We start from the raw sequence: 22,288 nt of genomic DNA on the forward strand, positions 1-22,288 counted from the left end.
CATTTTGTTGCAAAATCATTTGCTATTTTCCCAAAGACTACTGGAGTCTTGTGTCAGTTTGTCTCCCTATGCCCTAGGATATCCAGTTAGCAGGGGAGCCAGAGCCATGTCTCAAAACATGTCCAGATGTCAAAACACCTTGTCAAAACATCTAATGGTGACCCATTTTGGATCTAAATATTCATAGATAATGAATATTGTGCTACGCATAGAAAATGAACATAAAATCCACAGTTGCTGAGATGTTATGATTTCCTTTTTTGTTATTTCTGGGTAGATGAAGAATTATATTATGACCTTAATAGCAACCATGCTATTTTCATTTAACATACTGTTTTTTTCAGATTCTGTGTTAATGATGTTATATCACAATTTTATTATAATAGAAAAGGTGATTTTGCCAGGCTGATTGAAAACAACCAAAGAATTGATTTGAATATTTCTATTGTTCATGTATTTACTAACAAAAATCTGTTTATGACTAAAAGCAGCACCACTGAAATAATCACACAAGATAGTGCTATTGTTATTATTGTAACTCATAGCTGTATTACCAAAAGCCCAGTTACAGACCAAACCCCTACTGTTCTAATTTTTCTACAAGTGCCAAGCCTTCATAAACCAAGTATATAATCAAGACAAAACATGTATAAAATAGGCAGGAAAATGCAAAGATTCAATGGACAAATGTAAGTCAGCTTAAAGTGCAGTGCCCCCAGGACCTTTTTGCCTTTCCCTGTCCTTTTTTTTATGTAACAACAGTCTTCAAATAAACCTCATCAGCATTTTACAGTATAGCGACCCTTTCTTCCTTCATAATAAGGAGAGGTCAAAAAGAGTTTCTGATAATGCTAAATATTTCCTTAATCTGAAGACTAATCACTGAATGTTGAACTGTCAAGAAACTATGGTATGACATGGAGATATCTCTTACCACGCAAATGTCCCTAGTTCAAAAGGCAAAGCAGATATTTTTCTGTAACTGTCTGCCTCTCTTTTCTGGTTAAAGGGTTTGTCACTTCTGCTGATCCAGTATAGAACATCTGTGGCCATTTTTTTAGAACAGCGATATAGGCTACTATAATTTATAGCTGGGTAATAGCCAGAGGCAAAACTGTACAATATTTTAGAAAGTGCAACAGTGAACTTTCTGCATATACCTTATACCTTAATTTATGTTTTGGGCTACGCAGCTTCCTATTTCTGTGTCTTTTGCTAGGAAATAAGTACAGGCATTTTTCATCTGTATGTATTAAATGTGCTATTGAACACTTTCTGCTGGGATATAACCATAGAATTGTTGTACAGTCAACATAATTGATCAGTTATCACCTATAATGTTATTTACTCCTCTTTTTTTTCTCTTTGAGAGAGAGAAAAAAAAGTGGGGTGCCAGTGCAAATGAAGAAGAAAGAGATCAAAAAAGATTCACTAGAAAAGGAAGTGTAAAGTAGCTTACAGACTTATCTTCTTCAGTACTGTTCCTAAATTAATCATTTTTATGCTTTTCTTTTTTGTTTATCTTAGCCCTTCAGAAATATTCATATAACCTGTTACTCTGTGTTGGGAAACTTTACAAAATTTTACTGCATGGTTTGCTTCTTCTGTTTAGGGATACTTAATATTTATTTTTCATTGAAAGTTGATAGCTTTCTTTTTTCTTTTACCTGAGAGACTCATTTTTGTCCTTTAGGACACACTCTAACTCTATAACTCTCTTTCCTCCTTTCTTCATCTCAGGTTTATATCTTCTAATTTGTGGATCAAATGTTGCTTGCCAGCCTACCACTGTAAATCTTTCATGAGTTAGTCTGGATTTACACTGAGGGAATGGAGGGAAAATTGGCTTCATGCCTCTTATCTGGTGTAGTCTCTTTTCCCTCTAAATTGCAGCATCTCCAAACATGGAGCAGATATAAAACCCACTGAAACTGATACAAAAGCTCCTATCCATAGCAACAGTTTTTGACCACAACCTCTTGCTAAATTATTTCTCTCTTCCTTGATGAGTGCCTGTTGCCAGATCCACGTCTACTATTTTTGTTTCAATCCTTCCAAGCAAAATGTGTGTGCTTATTTCTTTTATTGCATTTCTTTCTGCTCTTGTCCATGGAGTGCATGTTTTCTGTCAGCACACGGAATCCAAAGATGATTCAACAGTTACTGTGGGATTCAAATGCATTTTTCTCCTAATCTCCTAATGAAGATGCAACACTAAACACCAAATGTGAAAAGATTTTACTGATTTTTTAATACAATTAATATGTTAATGCACATTATTTCATTATTTCAAAATTCCTGAACATACTTTTCTCACAGCACTATTAAAAATGCATCTCTATTACAGCCAACCTGTTTCTTTAGCTAATAGAAAAATGTATACATGATATAGGACTCACAGAAAGTTTAATATCCAGTGAGATCAGCACAGACAGGAACAGTTTTCTGCCTTGTAATAAATCTTGCAAGTCTCCATTAGTTATGTGAAAGCATATTCACTCTGAGCAGAATGTGTTACTTTGTACTCGAGGCCATATTTCACAAAGAAGAAATTGTCGCATGCTGGGTAGATTGCCAGGCATTTCTATTGTAATGAATCAGAGGGCTGGTCTGTGACTCCTGCACCCAGAAAGCGGGCGAGAGAGTGGCAAGGCTCGAGTGCCGGCAGCCATCACTGCCCAAAGACAGTGCCGCTAACCCTTGATGTTTATTTGGATGTATGGAGCACCAGCAGTTCCCAGTTTCTGAGTGCCGGCAGACAGTATATCTTACTGACCGTGGTTTTCTTTCCCTTTTCCTTAATTCTGTCCATATAGCACTCTCAACAAATAACTCAGGCTTTTATGGATGGATCTGGCACAGCAAATCTTCGAGAGAAACTTCTTAGAGCTTATTTGTCTGAAATAGCAACAAACTGCAAGAAAATAAAAACTGTCCGATATTCAAGGTGCAAATGATTAAATAATATTTAGTGAAGCCTTACGCTTGCAACATTCACCAAACCTTTCAATCCTGCTACTTTTTTTGTTGCCTTGCATATGCCCTTAGTAGTAATTTTCTTCTCTTACCCCATTCTCACAAAAGATGAAGAGAGAAATCCTGTTTAGTGCAAACCTCTCTTGCTGACTAGCCTAAAAATTGCCTATTAACCTATGAATCTGTAATACTTCAACTGACATTTGACACTGAAGTCAGATGTCAGCGAATATTTTCCTCAAAGCAGACTGCAGGTCTTTCAAAAAGTTCTGTTTATTCCCATCAAGCTAAAGTTTATATTTTGCAATATTTTTGAGGTTTTTTTTAATACTGTTAATCTCATTTTCTATTGAATTTCTACTCATAAACGGATTAAAATTTTTATATGCTTCACTTCTGCTAGGAGGGGGCTTGTTTTGTTGTGGTTTTTTTTACAAACAGATTAGGCACACTCAGCAGACACTGAAATGCTTTACCTGTAATCAGAAATTCCCTGCTAAGTCAATTGTCGCAGTGGAGACAATAGTAATCTCAATTGAAACCTTTCATATTTGATCTATCTTGTAACTGGTTGTACTATTTAATTAGCATTTGAGGATTAAATTTTGAAATGGAATATTTAAATGCAATTGAATTACTGCAGAATCTAGTAAAGTAAACCCATGTGTCATTTTATTTTAAGATTACTATACGGATTATCATTTGAGCATTGACATACTGTAACATATTTTTTAGCTAGGAGTAGTTCCTCTAGAAGGAACATATTCAATTTGTATTAAAAACCAGATGCCAGGATCTATCACATCCTCTAAAGACCGTGATTAGAGCCCATCTGGTATACAGTCAAAATAAAAATGACCAAAGACTGGTCAAATATTGATCTTTTATTAAATAACTTAATACAATTACTTCTCTATTTTAAAAAGGAAACATTTTAAATTACTAAACATTTTTTAAAAAATCATATGATGCACTGTTTTTCTCATGAAAGATTTATATTAAAGAGCAGTAACAGCCTATACAAGAGATAATTCTGATATGGAATCACTATCAAGTTCAAAATGTGAGATGTATGTCTTTGAAACTCATGATATGCTTCCTCTCATTGTGTACTGTCAGGGAGTGTGCTGGGAGCCTGAGGTGGGATGCAGAGAAGGGGATGGTTTGCATTTTGGTGCCTTGCACCACCTTTGACCATCGACTGCAGCCTGGATCATCCTACGTGGAGCAGGAGTTTCAGGATGTATGATGAATCTCCTTCCTTTTTTTATCTACACTTCGTATTTTTGAGAGAGGAGAGGATTTTGCCTTTATCAAAATTTTTAATATATAATCCTGCTTTCATATCAACTGATGTATAAGTGCAATCTCGGATTTAAGCTGCTCTTGAAACAGAGGCAGTGGGGTGAGGGAGAGATGTTCAAACACGGCCCTGGAAATGAGGATATGGGGATTCTCAGCAAGACCTTTGATTAGCTCTGCATTTTTTTGGTGTAACAGTTTTCTATTTGTAAAACAAGGGTGATAATATTCATCTACTCTTTAAATGGTTTGTCATTAAAAAAGCATTTGCAAAAGTGAAAATGATCCAGAAGTTAAAAAATAATCAAGGTATCTTCTTAGGCGAGAAAGAGACTTTATGACAGGAAAGAACTGCCCTGTGAAGTGTGTCTTATTGAAAAAATGAATAACAGCAAGAAATGCAGATTCTGATTTAACAGAAAAAGCATTTTTTTTCTACAATTCTCTGTCTAAGCTGGTATTGTTGTAGATGCTGAGCTGTCAATAACTAAGACTTTGTCAAAATTCTCTCTCCCAGCGAGCAGGAGAGAAAACTGTACTAATGTAATGATTTTTTCATTTTCTTTATTATGTGTAAAAGGAAAAAATATGTGTGTGTTTATAAAGGTGTTGGAGAAGGCTTACTTACTGGCAGAAAAAATTTGTATTTGCCAGAGGAAAGAGGAGAAGGAGCAGGTAGTTAATGCATTATCTCTCTAATGTTATTGGAAGAGAAGCTGCAGGAGATTACTGTAGTTCTGTAGAGATGAATACTCTGCATATTACAAATTGTTACACAGAAGTCTGGAATACACAGAATTACTAAGATTTTCAAAGACACCTAGTGAATTTTTAGGCCTTCTAGAAAGTATGAAGCATTTGCTTTCTGAAAATATAACTAATTTAATATGTTTTAAGTTGTCACAGGACTTTGACATAATATGTTTTGGTATATTAGCTACAGTATGGCTATTGTTCACCTACGTGCTTCTCCGTGTTACCTTTCTGTCAGGGTGAGGTGGCTTCTCTCTCTGACATTGCAAACTAAGAAAGATAAGCTACTCAAGCTCTTCATCATTAATTAATCTTAGATTACATTGGTATTTATGAAGATGCTGAGACTGAAAGCCTTAAGGCACATGTTCTTTCTTGTATAAGTTTGGGAATTCAAAAGATGGCAAATTGTGAGGAGGAGCTTTCATACACAATTACATGTCTGGATAAACATTCTGACTCTGTCAAGTTTTTCGCCCTGTCTGGGAAAGTATTGCTTCCACCACGCAATTGATTCCAGTAAACAGGATAATATTTCGCTAATTTCACAAAACTGAAGAGTAAACCCAGGAGCCTGAAATGTACTCTGTAGTAGTTTTCAGGAGAAGATCACTGACTTTGTCTTGAATCACTTTCTCCTCTAGAAAAGATATTTTGCATTGACAGTGTTTGTCATTGACAGTGAAATTCATCTGCCCTACCTGACCCCACATGACCATCTGTCTGTTTTGGCTGGGCAGTGATGCCTGCAAGCGCAGACCTGACCTCAGCCACTGGCACGCTATGACCAAGGTCGTTAATCCAGCTGGAAGGCTTGCAGGCATCATGCTGGCCTGTGGAAAAGTTTCGATAGGTCCTTTCCCAGGAGCCCTTCTACCAGACCAAAGGGCTGGAGGGACTGCATCACCAGCAAATTCTGGGAATTCCTTTGATTGCTACTTGCCTCTGAGGAGTAATAGAAAAAATGAAAGTCTGTTTTTTATTTTTTTCACAGTAGACAGGTTTTGGCTGTTCATTTAGGTACATCTTAAAGCCATTTTTCACAGTCAAACTATCCAGAATCTGGGATCTATAGAAATAGCACCTTTTAGTCAATAAAATACATGTGGTTAATTTGAATTGAATTTCCAAAGAAGAACTGATTGATGTTCTTAAAATTGAGCAAACTTTATTATTTTTTAAATTGCTAGTAGTTGTTCTAAAAGGACTTTTAACTACATAGATATGTTTATATGTATATAGAAAAACAATGCTGAACTAAAATTGAAGCCAAATGTTAACTCTTAGTTTTTCTGTTCTGGTTGTGAACTGAAAATATAATTCTACTAAAATTATAAATAATCAAACTACTTTATGTCCTATATCTATTAAAAAGCCTTTTTTTACCAAGTGCAGCTTATAAATAAGGAATAAATGGAGGCAATTATTTTAGCTTGCTTACTTGTGAATGTGGTTCTAGAACAAAGTTTCTTGGGACTATTATAGTATCTCTGAATTTTCATGTGATTTTTGTAATAATTTCCTTATCTTGAATCCTTAGTATCCTCAGAGAGATAATATATTCCCAATTCTCTGGACCAGGACCACTTAATTAAGAAATTACCCTAATGTTCTCTTTGCTGACTTCTTTTGAGTTGTTTAATTAAGGATTCCAGTTTTATCCCTTTTAAAAGATCCTCTCTCCAAATCTGGCCCATGTTACTGTGGGTACCTGCAACATTTTCAACTTACTGACACACAGAGTATTTTATTCTTGACCGGTGTGAGTTCTAAGTAATTTCCCCCACTCTTCTCAGCAGAAGCTGCTGTAGAATTAGCTTGTTTGTTATTTTGGTTCTCCTGTGCCCATTTTTGTCCCAAAGGAGAAGGTTAATTCCTCACCAGAATGGAAATTTTCTCTCTTGTGGTGGTCTACTGAGGGAGAAAGAGTACTCTCAAAAAACACCCAAGTGGGGAAGGGCTTAAATACAGGGAGAAGAAATGTCTGATGGAAATGGTGAAGCACATAATCTATAAAATACCCCTAGCAGAAGGAAATTGAAAATCTGTCTTTCCTAGTGAGCTTAGTTACTGCTGGTCCTTCTATGAGAATTGGCACTATTTTTCAAGTGTTTAAATCCTTGCAGGTTTAATTATTTTGGCTGTTGGCAGAAAGTATTTTCAATATTCAATTAGTTCTTCAATAGGTCCATCTCAATAAATGTAATAAGTTGTCAGTTATATTCTGGACTTCTCTAGTCATGACTTAGGCAAAGTACTCCTTATTTCCAAAACCAGAAGGAACGGTAGAATTTCCCTTCATCTCTGCTTGTTTTCAGCTTCAAAAAGAGTCACTCAGGAAGGACTGTGGATATTTATGATTACCTTTGTTACCTCTTCTTTGCTTGTTTTTGCTGCCATTATTGTAGTCACTAGGCAAGTAAGCAAAGCTTGCTGTTCATTTTTTTAAAAAAAAAGCTGTCTGTGATGGATAATCTTAAACAATAGACTTACTAGGTCATGTTTATATCACAGATCGTTACAGAACTGAAGAAGAGTTAAAGGGTGAGTTATGAATATGAAACCTGCAGGATGACTCATTTTAGGATAATGCTGGAGCTCATTGTCATTGTACTGTCTGAGACCCAGCTGTGGCTGTTACCCACCTGTCTGTGTCACTGCCCCCAGGGAGCTCTGCAAGCCGCTCTGTGCTCTTCTCGTCAGAGCAGAGTCGCAATGCCCTGTTGCTACACGAGCTGATGTCCGATGGGTGGCTGCTACTGATGGCACAAAGGTGCTGAAGACAGTGGAGCGTTCTGTGCCTCAATGAGCCACCCTCATTGTGCTTCTTCTCAACCTCAAGAACTACTGCTATGAGAAAGCAAGCCACACTTTTCCCAGATGAGGATAAACAAAGTCTTTTCAATGTGTCAGAGAAACTCAGTGTCTGGTTTGAATAGAGCTTTGCAAAGTGTTGATATCCAAAACTGTGGATGTGACTGGGGATGAGACATAGGGAAAGGAAAGGGACTTTTATTGACCTCTGTGACATTGATAATGGGCATATTCTTTAATCTGAACCAATTAAAAAAAACCCATAGTGTAGATTTTAATTAAATTTTGAGTTCAAAGAAGCATTCAGACTTATTTTGCTATAGAAAAAAGCCTGCTCTATGATACTTGTTTTTTTAAAAATGTTGAACTTTTTTTATGATTATGACTAACATTATTTCTTTGTACATCTTTAAGGAGGATAGAAGTGTCTGGAAAAAAACAAAATTCTGAATGGCATTCTGTATTGATCTTTTTTCTCCTAACATGGTGTGACCTGAGACGACAACAAAGGTGAGTTTTATTCTCCCTTTTTGGAGAGAATTCAGAGAAGTGTGAAGCCAGCATTCACAAGGATGACTTTTATATGGAGGGGGTCAACCTGTCAGAGAGTGTGTCCCATGGGATAAGTGAAGCAATGACAAAAGGCTGATGGAAACTCCTGAATGTACTAAAGCAGGATCAGTTACTCAGAAAATATCCTGGCCTCCAGGAAAATGTATTATTTCACAGTCTTTGTGGAATATGATCCCCAGAGTAAACTATTTTTGTGAAAAATGATCATTCATACCACAACACCAGTCTCCCACACAGCAGAAAATATTTAGCTCTCCATTTCTGAACCAGGTCTAATAGAAGTGGGACAGTTTTATGCTTAATAAAGGATACTTCACTCCGGTAAACTTCTGCCTATCCTGCACTTAATTTTATGAAATATTTCCTTCTTTTTCTCTCTGGTCCATCTTCTTCTCCCAGGATCTCTGGAAGGGATGCAAAAGTATCTCATTCATTTCAGCCCATTTATTCACCAGCCCTTTTGGCTGCAGGTTTCTCAGCAATGCAGGAACAGTCAATTAACTACTCAGGAGAAGTCATGAGCCTCTTTCAACTTCTCTGGGGTGAAGGGGAATGGATGAAGAGGATTAGAAATCCATGGATGAAGCTAAGAGAGATGAATTCATATCCTTTCTTTTGCCAAGGATAAAGATAGAAAAGGGTAGCTGTGTCTCTGCCTGTAAACTTATGGATGAAAATTATTATTCTTGGATATTCTAAAGTGTTTTTTCTTAAGTCAGCAGACCCACCAAGCTATTGCCCCATGTATTTCATACCCCCTTTCAGCAGCACCTGCCGTCTTGACTTTCCAAAGCTTTGGTAAAATGAAGCAGATGGGTCTCTGGATGGTCTCTGCCCATGGCTGTCAGGTGTGTGCAGTGCCCACGTCTAGAGGCAATGTCTCCTCACAGCTGGAAGAGCACAAGCACAAGAAACAACCTAGTTCTGCTGAACAGCAGAAAACTCATCGGTCCTTCTTCTCTCATGGTTTGTGAATGCACAGTACAGTACAATAAATCTGGGAGAAAGCCCTTTAACAAGCTGGAAAAATAGTTACTTTCCATTCATGGGCTTATAGGGAAGTTTTTTTCTCGGTGCCTAGGAGCAGAATAACAAGGGAACAGATAGCATATTCCACCTCAGATGGCCTCACAGCCTTTTTTTTTTTCATCTAAGATACTATTTTCTAGTTCATATGTGCTGTGCACACTCATCAGGCAGGATTAGCTCTTGGTGTAAGCCCTGCTGATGTCAGTGAACCTGCACCAGCAAAAGTTGGCTAAGCTGCTTTTCCACGCTTGGACAGAATGACTTCAACAAAGCCTTGAGAATTAGGACTTTGTCATTTCCGTGTTGCTTATGAAATCAAAATAATGCCTTCAATGAAATTAAAGCTTTTAAAAGAAACACAAGAAAATACTCCATGCAGTAGCAAATAAGAGCAAAGAATCTACTTTTAATGTCGACATTGATTGATTGGAAAACGTTCCATTTCATATTAACTGTAATAGCTGACTATTAACTCTGACAAACTTCTAAAAGTGTCTGTTTTTCTTCCTGGTCATATTAGCACCCATTTCACTAGCAGTGCAGAACCCACTGTGTCTGCTTGGCATGAATAATAAGCATCTGTCAGGATATCTGCATCTACAATTAAATCCTGAAACGGCTGTATAGTTTCTGAACAAGTAGAAGCTGAAAATCTGGCTGTTTCTATCCTGAGAATTATTTTGGGAATTTGATTGCCCACAGTCCACAGGGGATTTAACCTTGCCCCATTGTGCATCACAGAAGGCACTTAAGCTGCATGACCATTAATTTAATTACCCTGAAGTTTACCACTGGGAAAAGGAGGCGGGAGGGGAAGGAGACCTGAGAGGCACACAGTAGTGATCCGTTGGTCGTCCACTCCACAGAAACCTTCATCACAACAGGCATTAATTGACTGCCTTGTTGGCAGTCTCTACGGAAGATTGAATTCACTCCAAGCCTAAGCTGGTCTAATAAAAGTATTACCTCTCTCCACAGACCTTGCCTCCTATACTGAAGCAGGCTTTCTCTGTTGGGGGTAGTCCCTCTCAAGTAGCCCTGAGGCCAGTCGATTTACAGAGAGGTTTAATGTGACTACACATGCAATGGAGGAATAAATGCTAAACTTGCTCTCCACTGTTGTCACCCCAAAACCTTTCAGGGCATTCAGTTCATGTACCAGAACTTCATCATGACTTTTTTCCTTCAAAATATATTTCAAATGAAAAAAATAAGTAATTAACAAAAAGAGCTCTATTTAGGTACCTAGACACAAATTATATACTTCAATTATCACTAAAATTTAGTTATTTTTTAGTATCCCAAATGTCATTCCACTTTTTTCTTATGAAATGTGTACTAGATTTATATCTTCTCACTCATTATTCTACCTAAGGAGCAAATTTTCAAAACTGGGGATATAACACTGGTGATTTTCTACTGAGAACTTTTCATGGATTTGTACACTCTAAAAGGTAGAAATGTCTATCTGATCCGGTGATGGAACCATATGCCACACAGTTTCTTCCAATTACACTTGTGTTCAACTGCCACATTTCTGTTTGGCTAAAATATATTTTAAAGAAAGGCAATCAGTCTTGAAATGAAGTTGTAAAGAAATGGAGAACTGTTCTTTACCTCAGTAATTTATTTTGAGGATTGACTCACTAATCATTCTCCTAATGACATTTGTGTACCTTTATTTTTAATATAAATTTGTGTGGATTTAGTATCCAGACTTTTAAAGCAGGGTTTTTTTTCTGTTAAAGTACTATTTTTCTATTATTAAAAAAGGTTGGTATTGTATTTTCTTGGAGGTATCCCAATACTTTAATTAAATAATGTCTCAGGCTTCTCTTTTGATGAAGTAAATGGACTTACCTCCTTAATTATCTCTTCTCCTTGCATTTATACCTCAATTAAGATTTGACGTTGTTCTGTGATCTCTCTTCAGCCTATCAATCTCCTCTCTGAAGTGCAGACATCAGAATGAGATGCAGTACTCTAATTTTGTTTTTACTGGTGATCGTGCAGATACATAACGCCCACTTTTTTGAAAATCATTTGCTGTTCACATCAGCTTTCCTGGGTGTGTTTGCTTGTCAGTCCTTCTGGAAATTGTGCCACTTTTATATAAATGACTTGCTTTAGGCATGCAAAGTTGAAAATACTGGTATTTGCTCCAAGAAACTAGTCCAAAAAGGAGCTTGATGTAGACAGAATCTAGTATGCCCAGGGACATCTATTGACTTTAATGAGGCTTTATACAAGCCTGAATGCCTTCCCATTTGGAAATCCATGAATCAAATTTGAAAATATTTAGGATTAGTAATTGGAAAAAATGATGGTAAGAAAAGAGAAATATGCTGAAAAAAATCATCCTCAGATAGGAAGCATTGTGATTCTTCTAGTTTCAAAATTTTATTTTATTTTATTTTATTTTATTTTATTTTATTTTATTTTATTTTATTTTATTTGTGTCTGACTAGGAAACAGATGACTGATAACCTGTAGTAAGAAACAATACAGTGGAACTGGAGGACAAATTCTATAACAAATTTGTAAGGTCTTGATACTTGTCCCATTGATTTCATTTCTTTAGAAGCATATATGTCAGCTAAAGCCAAGGATTTAACAGTAACACTGTATTTTCATTTGGAACTTATTCATTGGAAACTTTTTTTGAAAGTGGAAATCAATTTGAAGAGTACCTCATCTGTTAGGTTCATCTTCAATTCCTATGGGAAAAGAGCTTAGAAAAATAATCAGAGATTGCATGGAAACTTAAACCAATTTGTTAATCATTTCAGAACATTTCTAAAATCTAAATATGAAAATTGAACAAAAGCTTTCTGATACTGATTTTAATCTGCAGTTTCAGCAATCCATGGCCAGAGGCAAGTGAAAGATGGGAAGCAAAACTAAGTTTCTCAATGTGATGCTGTCTAACTATCTTTTGTTCTGCTTCAGAAGTCAGGAATGCTATATGTACAGGAGAGAATGTGAAACAGCAAGGTAGGAAATTGCATTTACTTCACCACAAGATTTAAGTAGTTGCTAAGATTCATTAATGGCAAAAGAAGGAAGACTGGCTTTGACTTCTGGAGTAAAGCTGTTTTTCTGGAGTAGCATTTAAAAGCCAAGAGGAACAGCTTCTCTTTCTGTAAGTGCAGTTTATACCTGCCACAGACCCACGGTTTTTGCATGACAAAATTAAATAAATATTGAACTATCTAGCCAGTCTGTATTTTTCTTGCACCAATGTAGAGAGCCAGTGCTATGAATATCCCTCTGAAAGTGGGAACAAATTGCAGCCAGGTTAGGTTGGTAGTGGCACTTACAGTTAAGATTCACTTGTTTGGCAAAATCCTCGGCTTTAGGAAAATACATTCAGTAAACCTATGGACTAGGTGGAGAGCACATTTGCTTTCCCTTGGTTTAGGAGATCCCGGGAGATTTATCTAACTGCCAGCAAAATTTAAAATCTACTTCCATCAGTCAAGAATAGTCAGGATATGTGGAGAATATGGGTAGAGGGTAAATATTTCTGCTGTAAGTGAATGAGTAACCTATGAGTAAAAGACATTGTTGAAGTTCAAGGAAGTCCTGATTTTCCAAGGCATTTTGGGACAACCCATCTATGCTAGCTGAGTAAACCCAACAGGGACTACTTCTGAAAATTTCACCTGTTCTGCGCTGGTTATTTGCCCTTTATCTTATTGTAAAGGTTCTGAGGCAGGCTACTCAAACTTTGAGAAAATTGAAAGGGGGAAAATGCCTAAAAATGTCCCTGACAACCGAACAGCTCCATAGTTCTAGGTGAAATCTGAACTGATGTAAAGAATTACTTGACTTAAAATGAATTATAATAGCTTAAAATGAGGTAATGATATTGTAAAGCTTTGCTCAGGGGAAAAAATATTCTTTTTTTGGAATAACAATTTTACTACAAAAATGTTGTCTTCTCACTTCTGCTACTCACAGCTGATACCTCAAACAATAAAAAGCCACTAATAGAGCCTATCTAATGAATACAACTATTCTTGTCAGGCACTGGCCATTAAGGATGACGTATCTTATGATACTACTATGATTTTGACAGAACATCACAAAAATGTGAGATCATTTCTTCAACACATCAGAAGCTGTTGTGACCACAAGAACACCAAATGAATCTAGAGCTGGAATTAAGATGGGAAACTAAGCTTTTCAATAATATCACTAGCAATTTCACATTAAGAGTCTGAGATCACTCTGTAACATTGCACAATAACACATTATTCTGCAATGTGTTACAACATATTACAGCAACATAATTTTCACTTCATTTATGTAAATAAGCAAAACTTTTAAAAAACTTTTTAAAAGTCCTCAGGAAGACAGGCTTTATAATAGCAGCTTGTACTGAAGCTTCAGTTTGTTATGTTTATAAACATGTTTATATGTTAACAAAGAGTGGAAATTTGTCACCAAAACTGCCAGTTTTCTTCTGTGCCACTTCTGCAAACATTTACTCATGAGTTTATTGTTAGGTATGCATGTGTTTGCTGAAGGTCAGGTGCTTGAGAACTTGGGCACGTAAGAAATGTTGTTCTAGAACAGAATAATGGTTCAGTGATATCCATATCCTGTTCTAGCAATGGCCGGTGATGGATGCTTCACGTCTACTTAATGGTGCAATAATATATCATGCAGATATGATTGTCCTTATCCTGCACAACCCTGGCTGAGGAATACTGAATCGTCAGACCTGCTAATACTAAAGCTGTTTCAGGCATTGCTGTTTAGTGGTAAATCCTTTTTTGTGAATCATTCTGACTCTGCAGTGTTAGTCCATTTTTAGGAAGGAATAGCTCTGCTGATTTCAATGCAGTTTCACCAAACGGTTGGATGTCTAGGAAGCCAAACCGCTTTGGGAACAGGTGATGATTCTGGTCATTCATGATTTCCAGTGTCATTTCCAGTCATAGATTTCTTGTGGTGTCAGTGGAAATATATGCTCATCCTTCTAAAAGCAGGAATAAAAGTATAAAACTGGCTAGAGGCTTTTTCATTCTATCCTCAAAGTCCTATGTTTGTCAGAGTGTTAAAGCTGAAAAATTAGAAGTTCTATAGTGATGTACATATATTAAAAATCAGTTCTAAACACAGGCTCAACTGTAGACACCTGATACTCTCACTGCGTTAGAGCTGTTAGTGTTGTTCATGTTGATAGACAATATAACAAATGTGGAAACAGCAGGAACTAGACGAAAACTTAACTAGACTTCAAGAAGAAAAGACGAATGTTTTTCAGCTATTTGGTTATGTTCCTAATAAACATGGAAAACAGATAAATAGTTTCTACATTTTAGTAGAATGAAATCCAAATTCTTATTCTAATTATTGCGAACACAAACAAACCAGCTTGCTGTTAAGCAATGTTCCTAGAGAATGATGTGCTCTGTCAACAGCTGTACTCTGCACCTAGAGGTAGAACTTCAGGTATTTTAAAAATTGTTTCACTACCAGACAAGGTGTAGGAGGCCAAGGTTGAGATTCAGTAAAACAAAGTCAAAGGAAAATGGAATGGAAGGGGACTGTTAGTCCACTTCTCTAGGTGTACTTATTTTCTTTCTGGCAGATATTCATCTGGTCTATTGCTGAAAACCTGTAAAGATGAAGACTTCCAGACAATTTATTCTATGCTTTGCTGTCCTTTTCTTTCTTTATGCAGTCTGCCCTGAAATCTAACCTTGATCTTGCTGCGTTATACTTCTTTTTCTATCTTGGAAAGGAGAAAATACTCTTTCATTTTCTCTTTGATTTCTACTACATGCTTTGAGAACATTGATTGTTCTACCCTTTCTCTCAAAGCTGGACAGGCTTTATCCAGTCGAGGTCTCTTTTGAGTTATGGTGTCTGATTACTCTCATTGCTCTCTTCTGAGCTTCACTGAAGAGATTCATATTTTTTTCTTAGGTGACAGCTCAAAACTTGGCAGAATGCTACAGCCAAGGCTCTTCCAGTTCTGAACAGATAGAGAGGTTATTTCACATATCATTTGGGCTATCCTCACAGGATGATGTTGTCATTTCTTGAAATTGTTAACCCATTCAACAGTTTGTATAATCCCTAGACCTTCTTTTTGGGAGCTACTGCCCAACAAGTTGTCCTTCAATCTGCATTTCTGCAATTCAGCTCCTGAGAGTATTCATTGCACATGGTCTTAATGGTTTTTTTCTTTGTGTTAAACTTTTTTTCAATATGTCAGAACCATTTTTATTGCCAGTGCCTGTTCCCTGTGATACAGGAGGTGATTAGACTGATTTGACACGATTTCTTCTTGACACATCTGTGTTAGCTGTACCTTATATCCTTGTTGTCTCACAGATTCTTAAAATGTGTTTTTTTTTCCTACAATCTATGATACTACTTTCTTATTTTATTGTTATCCACTTGTTCATAAATATCTTCTTAGTGAAAACTAATGCCAAAAACCAAAGCTCATTTCAACTTTCTGAGCCTTATTTCTTAGTAACTTTCCCTTTTTAAATATGATAACACTTCAATTTTTTGGTTCTAGGTACTTAGAGAGTGTTTTCCTGTTGTCATTACGTGGCCTGCTAGTTTTCAACTTGCTTAATGGCATTTTGTACCTTGACCTTTTTGACTTGGCCTTTGCATGTCTGTATGTTTTTGTGCTGTTTTATACCTGTTTGAATAACAACAATTTGTTTTCATTTGTTATGTGCTTCCTTCTTGTGTAAGAAGTCAATTAAGAGTTCACAATTTTGTTCTTACTATGCTTATCCTTCCTCTTCTTTGGGGTAACTTTAATTTATGGCCTTAGCCTCATTTCTTAGAGAGTAGCCACTCCTCCTGAATTATCTTTCCCACACCTCCCATGAAGTTTACACAACCATTTTTGAGTTCATTTTTATCTGGCATCTCAAAGCTTTATGTTTTCTATTTTCCCACTTACCTTCCCTCTTTTCCTAAGAATTGTGAACTCTATCACTCATGGTCACCTTTACAGAATTTGCAAACCATCTTCAGATGCTAACTCATATTTAGGATAAAACCCTCACTTTTTGGATATCAGATGTAGTGATAAAGTAGAACCTTCTTTGTAACTCTTTTCCCTACTTTCTGTTTCAGAACCCTGTCACTAAACTCTTCCAGAAACTTTATGGACAGTCTTTGATCTGCATCTGATGTGTTTGAGATAACTCAATAGTTAAAATATCCTATTGTGTCATGAGCAATATGTCAGTTACTCCTGGTTTCTCTGATTTAGATTCCCACTAGTGTATCCTTTCTATTTCCTCTTCATTATTACTCAAATATTTTAATATCTGGGTCCAATTCCCTCTTCATTTCAGCTAATATTTTTTGAATCATTGATATGAAAGGGAATTCCCCCCCCCCTCCCCCATCTGTCCTTCTTAAAGAAACTTTACCTTTCAGTCTTACATACTATTGCACCAATATTTTGGAATGACAGTTAAATCATAATCTTTTTGGAGAATAAACTCTTCCTCTATATTCCTAATAATACTTGCATCCAAGAAATTCAGCAGTTGACCATTTTTCCTCCTTCTCTGTCCTATGCTCTAACTCATAAAAAAATTATTGAAAAAATAAAGAATTAAAATGGCAATGTTATTGTAGTGTGTGTTTGACTCAGCTGTCATATTTAACAAAGGATTCCAAAAAAAGAATATAGAAGCGTTTATGTGATAGGTTGTACCAAGAGAATCTGACATACCCAGGACATGTCAGCTCTATTGTGCATGTCTTGCGTCCATTTCTTTAGGATTTGAAGATGCCAGTAACCTGTTCTGAATGCCCAGATAAATGTATACTCTTTCTTTTTGTCGGGAAAAAAGGCTGAATTGTGTGGAAACCTTGGTGTATGGTAGCCCTGGAACTCTGCAAGTCTGCTGTAATAACTGAGTAAGACTTCAGAGAACAAGACTATAAACTCCAGAAGAAAGGCAGTAGATGTTTTCTAACAAATCTAGGCACTGCAATTTTTTTTTTTTTTTTTTTCATTCTAGAAAAAGATAGCATAACATTGATTTGTCTCTTCCTAGTATTTGACACCTGCACACTTTGTACTTCTGGAAAGAAATGCATATATTTATTTAAATAGAATTCCTTTTCCATTTATGATACTCTGTGATGAACTTCTTAGGCATCTTTCTATGCAGGATGCATTCTAAGGTTTTGCTTTGAGCATTGTTTTATGACAGCCCTGTTCCTCACTCTCTTCCACACAATATTGCTGCACTTTCGTAACCACTCATCTTTAGTTCCTTTCCTCTTTATTCCACCAAAACAAAGCCCTGAGGTAGGTTTAGGATAGTCAGTGAGGTTTGGAAATTAAGTCCTCTGTTTTTGATTAAGATTTCCAAACAAAACTAGATTTTATTTTCTATCACTTCTGTGTAATTGTGTCTTTATCTGTGTTGAAAGTTTTAGTTATCAACTTGAAAGATTAACCCTGTTCTGAACAATGCAAATGAAAAAAGAAAATAAGCTTATACTTTAATTACATAAATGAAAATATTATCATGTCTTTCTTTTAAAATATACGCAGGGCCTGTTGTTGAATTCTCCTAAGGTCCTCTTAGTCAGTGGAGAGAGAAGAAATAAATGTGTAGAAGGAGACCAACAGATAACAGGAGTTCAAGGACCCAGAGGTAGCTTGTTTGTCAGATAATGAATTATACAGGTGACTGTATTTATTAGTTGTTCAAGTCAACTGTAGAATATTTTGCAAGGCCAGGCAAAATTTCCCTGATGAAGTAAAAACTCTGCTGTATAAAAATTGATTTACTTTAGTATCAGCATTCAATCTAGATCCTTTTCAGAACACTCTGCCCAGCTGTTTTATAATAAATGATACAACTAGTCTGATGTGTATTGACTTCTGGTTTCTAGGGTGTATCCAACACTGCATTGCACTCAAAAATTCCCCAAACAAACAAATAACCAATACTCTAGATCCAATATTTTTTAAGTATATTAATTTTACAGATGTGTGAAATGAATTTCAGATGGAGTTTTCATTAGTGTTTATTTCTCTTTTGCAGTTTAGCATATTGGAATACATCTGTTTCAATTCAATGTATGCTCCTATGTATTTGCTCAGTGTTTTAGGAGAGTATGGGTACAGCTGAAATAAAAAAGTGATTTTTTTTTTTTTTTTAAATTATGACTAAATTTTTTTGGTATTTTAACTCAAAGCTTGGGAACTCAAAATCCTGGTTCACACAGCCATGTTATATCGTTAAATAATTGTGGTAGTAATAGCAGAGATTAATTGATTTACGTGTGAGGCTCCCAGGGAAGTTGATGGGAAACTGCCCACAGATCAAGGGTAGTCTGTGGTTCTAAATACATTTACATGATACACAGTGTGAAAACTCCAGTACTGCAAAGATTTATACTTGTATTTAGCCCACAGTTCAGCTTGTCATAGGTGCTGATGGATTACTCCTTAATGGTGAAAAGAAGTTGTATCAGCTGTTTGTGAAAAATGGACTCCTCTAAGGAAGAAAAAGAAGTAATATATTTTGAAATATGGAATGGAATCAGGGTTGCATTCATTAACAATGTAAAAACAACTCATATCCATGTGTAATTAATTAGGATGTCCTTCACTTAAACAAGTTCTTATAAAAATGTTGGCCTAGGTCAGTGCTAAGTTTAAGTGTATTAACTTCATACATTGATTTTAATGGAGCTATGGTGATATAGAGCAGGCAGGAGATTGGCTTGCAACTTTGACACTAGGAGTCAGAGCCTAGAGCCAAATCAGCATTTAATCAGCTAAACTATAACTCCAGTGCAACTTAGGCAGCTCAGCTCTTCAGACTGATCCACAAAATGTCTGTCTGACTGCTTAGATCCCTGATGTGCCAACAGACTTACTTTTGGTCAGCGACATTAGTTAGTGCCCTAAAATGTAGATATATGTAGACATTATTTTTTAAGCCAGACATAGTAATTTACTCATTCATCTTACACCTAAAGCCATGAAATCAAGTTGCAAATGTAACTAGACACATTTTCATTTGAAGATGAGGTGGGGTTTTTTTGTGAATCAACAATATTTTTCATGGAGTATAAAATTATGAAAACTAAAGATTCCCTTCCATAAAGGTCTTTTAATCCAGCCTGTGAATGGAACAGATGCCCATTTACACCAGCAGGGAATTTGGCTCATACTGAAGAAACTTACAGTGACCCATTTCTTTGGTTCTAATAGGTTTCATTTATACCTTAAGGGTATGCTGGACATCATTGTTCTCCTTGAAATCCCAGCCAACAGATATTAAAGGAAGTTCAAGAAATAATGCCCATAGCAAGCAATTAAAAGAAACACAGACAATGCTCAACCAAAGTACTTGTCCTTCCTATTTCTAAGGAAGGACAAGTTGCTAACAGTCTGAGAGAATTCCCTGATAAAGTCAATCCTGAATAATAATTTGAGAAGCTCACCTCTACCACACCCACAATTTATACAACTGTCTTGCTGAGTAGAAGGGGAAATATTTCCCCTTGTTTTAGTCGATTGTAAAATGATGCAAACAGAAATATCAAGGGAGCAATTTTTAATCCATTGGCTTTGCTTCATTCTGGCCATCTAAATTGATATGAAAATCAGGTTAATTGCCTTCTGTCCTGGACAGCCTGCGACCAGTCTCTTTCTGACCTGCATAGGGGTCTTGCAAGAAGGATGTGACTACAAACAGCAGTAGCTGCCACTGTAGGGTCTTTTGGCAGACTATGATCTTTGGGCATAAGTCAAGAGTTACTTAGAGCACTTCTACGTGAGCTTGGCATGCATAGAAGTGGGTATGTAACCATTTTTTATTCCACAGCAGCAGAGATGGGAAGTTTCTGGCATCTATGCTTTATCCTCTGTAGGGGTACTTCTGATGTTCTTTACATTTCATCTCTCTGTAAAGTGCTGTTGTGACAGCTGACTCGCAATGTTTTGGCATTGTTCCTACCAATTCTTCAGGTGTTTTCCCAAGAGTTTTGAAGTCTCATTTCCTCCCCTTTCTACATCTGGCATTGCCTATCAGTCTTCTAAGTCAAAACAGTCTGTATTGGTCCTGTTTCCTCCATTGCCATTGTTCTCTTGATCTGTGATTTGATGGCTTTTAACTCTTCCTCTTTGATCAAATTCTTCTTAGGTATAAAGTTCATACATCCCCTATTTAATTTAACTTTTGCCTCCTTATGATGTTTTACTATGTAGCTTATAATACCACAGAGTCAGACACATACTGAGGGAAGGCAGGGTTAAGGGAGTCCATACAATACAATAGCATTACAGTACAGTACAATACAAGCAACTCAGAGTACCAAGAAATCCATGCTACAGCACAATATTTGCATCTTTGAATTTGACACTGCGTATTCTTTAATGTTGCTGAGAATGTCTACTTATTGGAGCTCAGTGTCAGCTAAAACGCCAAATTATAAAATGCTCAATTTTCATTCATGTCTGCACTAGTTAAATGAACTTTCAAAAAAAAGGGCTTTCAAAGAACTGAGAAGCCGTACTTTAAAAAGCAACTGCAGGTCGTTTTGGGGCAAAGGTACATACATAGAATGAAGAAAGCAGAGATATATTTTTGCTACTAATTCTGAATGAAAGAACAAAAAGTAAATTCAGCAAGCAGGACTGCCAATACAGCCTGTTATGTATGTTGTCTATAATAAAATTTGAGAGAGACATTTCACATTCTACTCCATGGCTTCAAATGACTTAATTGTACCATTAACTCTATAACCTTGCACTAAAAGTAACTGATGGTTCATGAAAATCTCTTAAAAGAAATAATCCTAGAAACTTTTCATATGAGATGGTTTTCAAAGCTTTCCTCCACCAAGTAATTGTTATTTAGTTCAACAATATATATGACATGTCACTACATTTAATTATATTAATTATATATAATGATTCTGACAAAAGACATACCACTTTCATTACCCAGCAAAGAAACCACTTCATCTAAGAAATGAAAAACTACAAGGTGAAAGAAAAGGACATCAAAGAAAAATAGGGAAGAGACAAGGAAAGTTAGAAAGAAAGTGATAAGGAAGAGGGAGGAAAAAAGAAAAAAAAACAGACAAGGACAGAGAATCAGATCTTGTTTTTCTTTACTTTTATAGTTGTCCTCTTTGTTTAATCATATTTTATTTGTAGATAACCACAATTGATAGAATCATAGAATCACAGCATCATATAATCATTTAGGTTGGAAAAGACCTTTAAGATCATTGAGTCCAACTGTAAACCTAACACTGCCAAGTCCACCCTAAACCATGTCCCTAAGTGCCAATTCTTTGCATATCATGTACCATTGCTAGAAGACATTCTGCTTCCTATGGACAACATTGATAATGTGTCTTCATAGATGTACCCTAGGGTTGAGTCAACTGGGAAGACTATTGGGTGTTCAACTTTTCTGAATAGAAGACATTCAGTTAGCATCAAAGTAAGGCAAAAGAATAAATAAAGTTATTATGACACACACCAAAACTTTTATATTCTCTGTCATTTTTACTGCAGTTCCAGAGGAAATAGGGTCAATGTCACTACACATTTATAGGCACTAGAGAGAGAAATTTTGCCACAGAACTATTTGAATGCACTTTTAGCACCAATATTCACCAACAGGTGCCTCATTACCTAACACATTGTATATAATGGAAATGGCTTATTTGTTTGTGACTCAAGAAAGTCAGTCATACGGGAAACTAGTTATTGTTTTTCACTAATGATGGAACACAAGATTTGAAATTGTTCTGACATGTACACTTTGGGCCTTCAGACTATCAAGTATGCAGCTGAAAG

Source organism: Pygoscelis adeliae, unplaced genomic scaffold (assembly GCF_000699105.1).
Source record: "Pygoscelis adeliae isolate BGI_AS28 unplaced genomic scaffold, ASM69910v1 Scaffold21, whole genome shotgun sequence".
NCBI lineage: Eukaryota > Metazoa > Chordata > Aves > Sphenisciformes > Spheniscidae > Pygoscelis > Pygoscelis adeliae.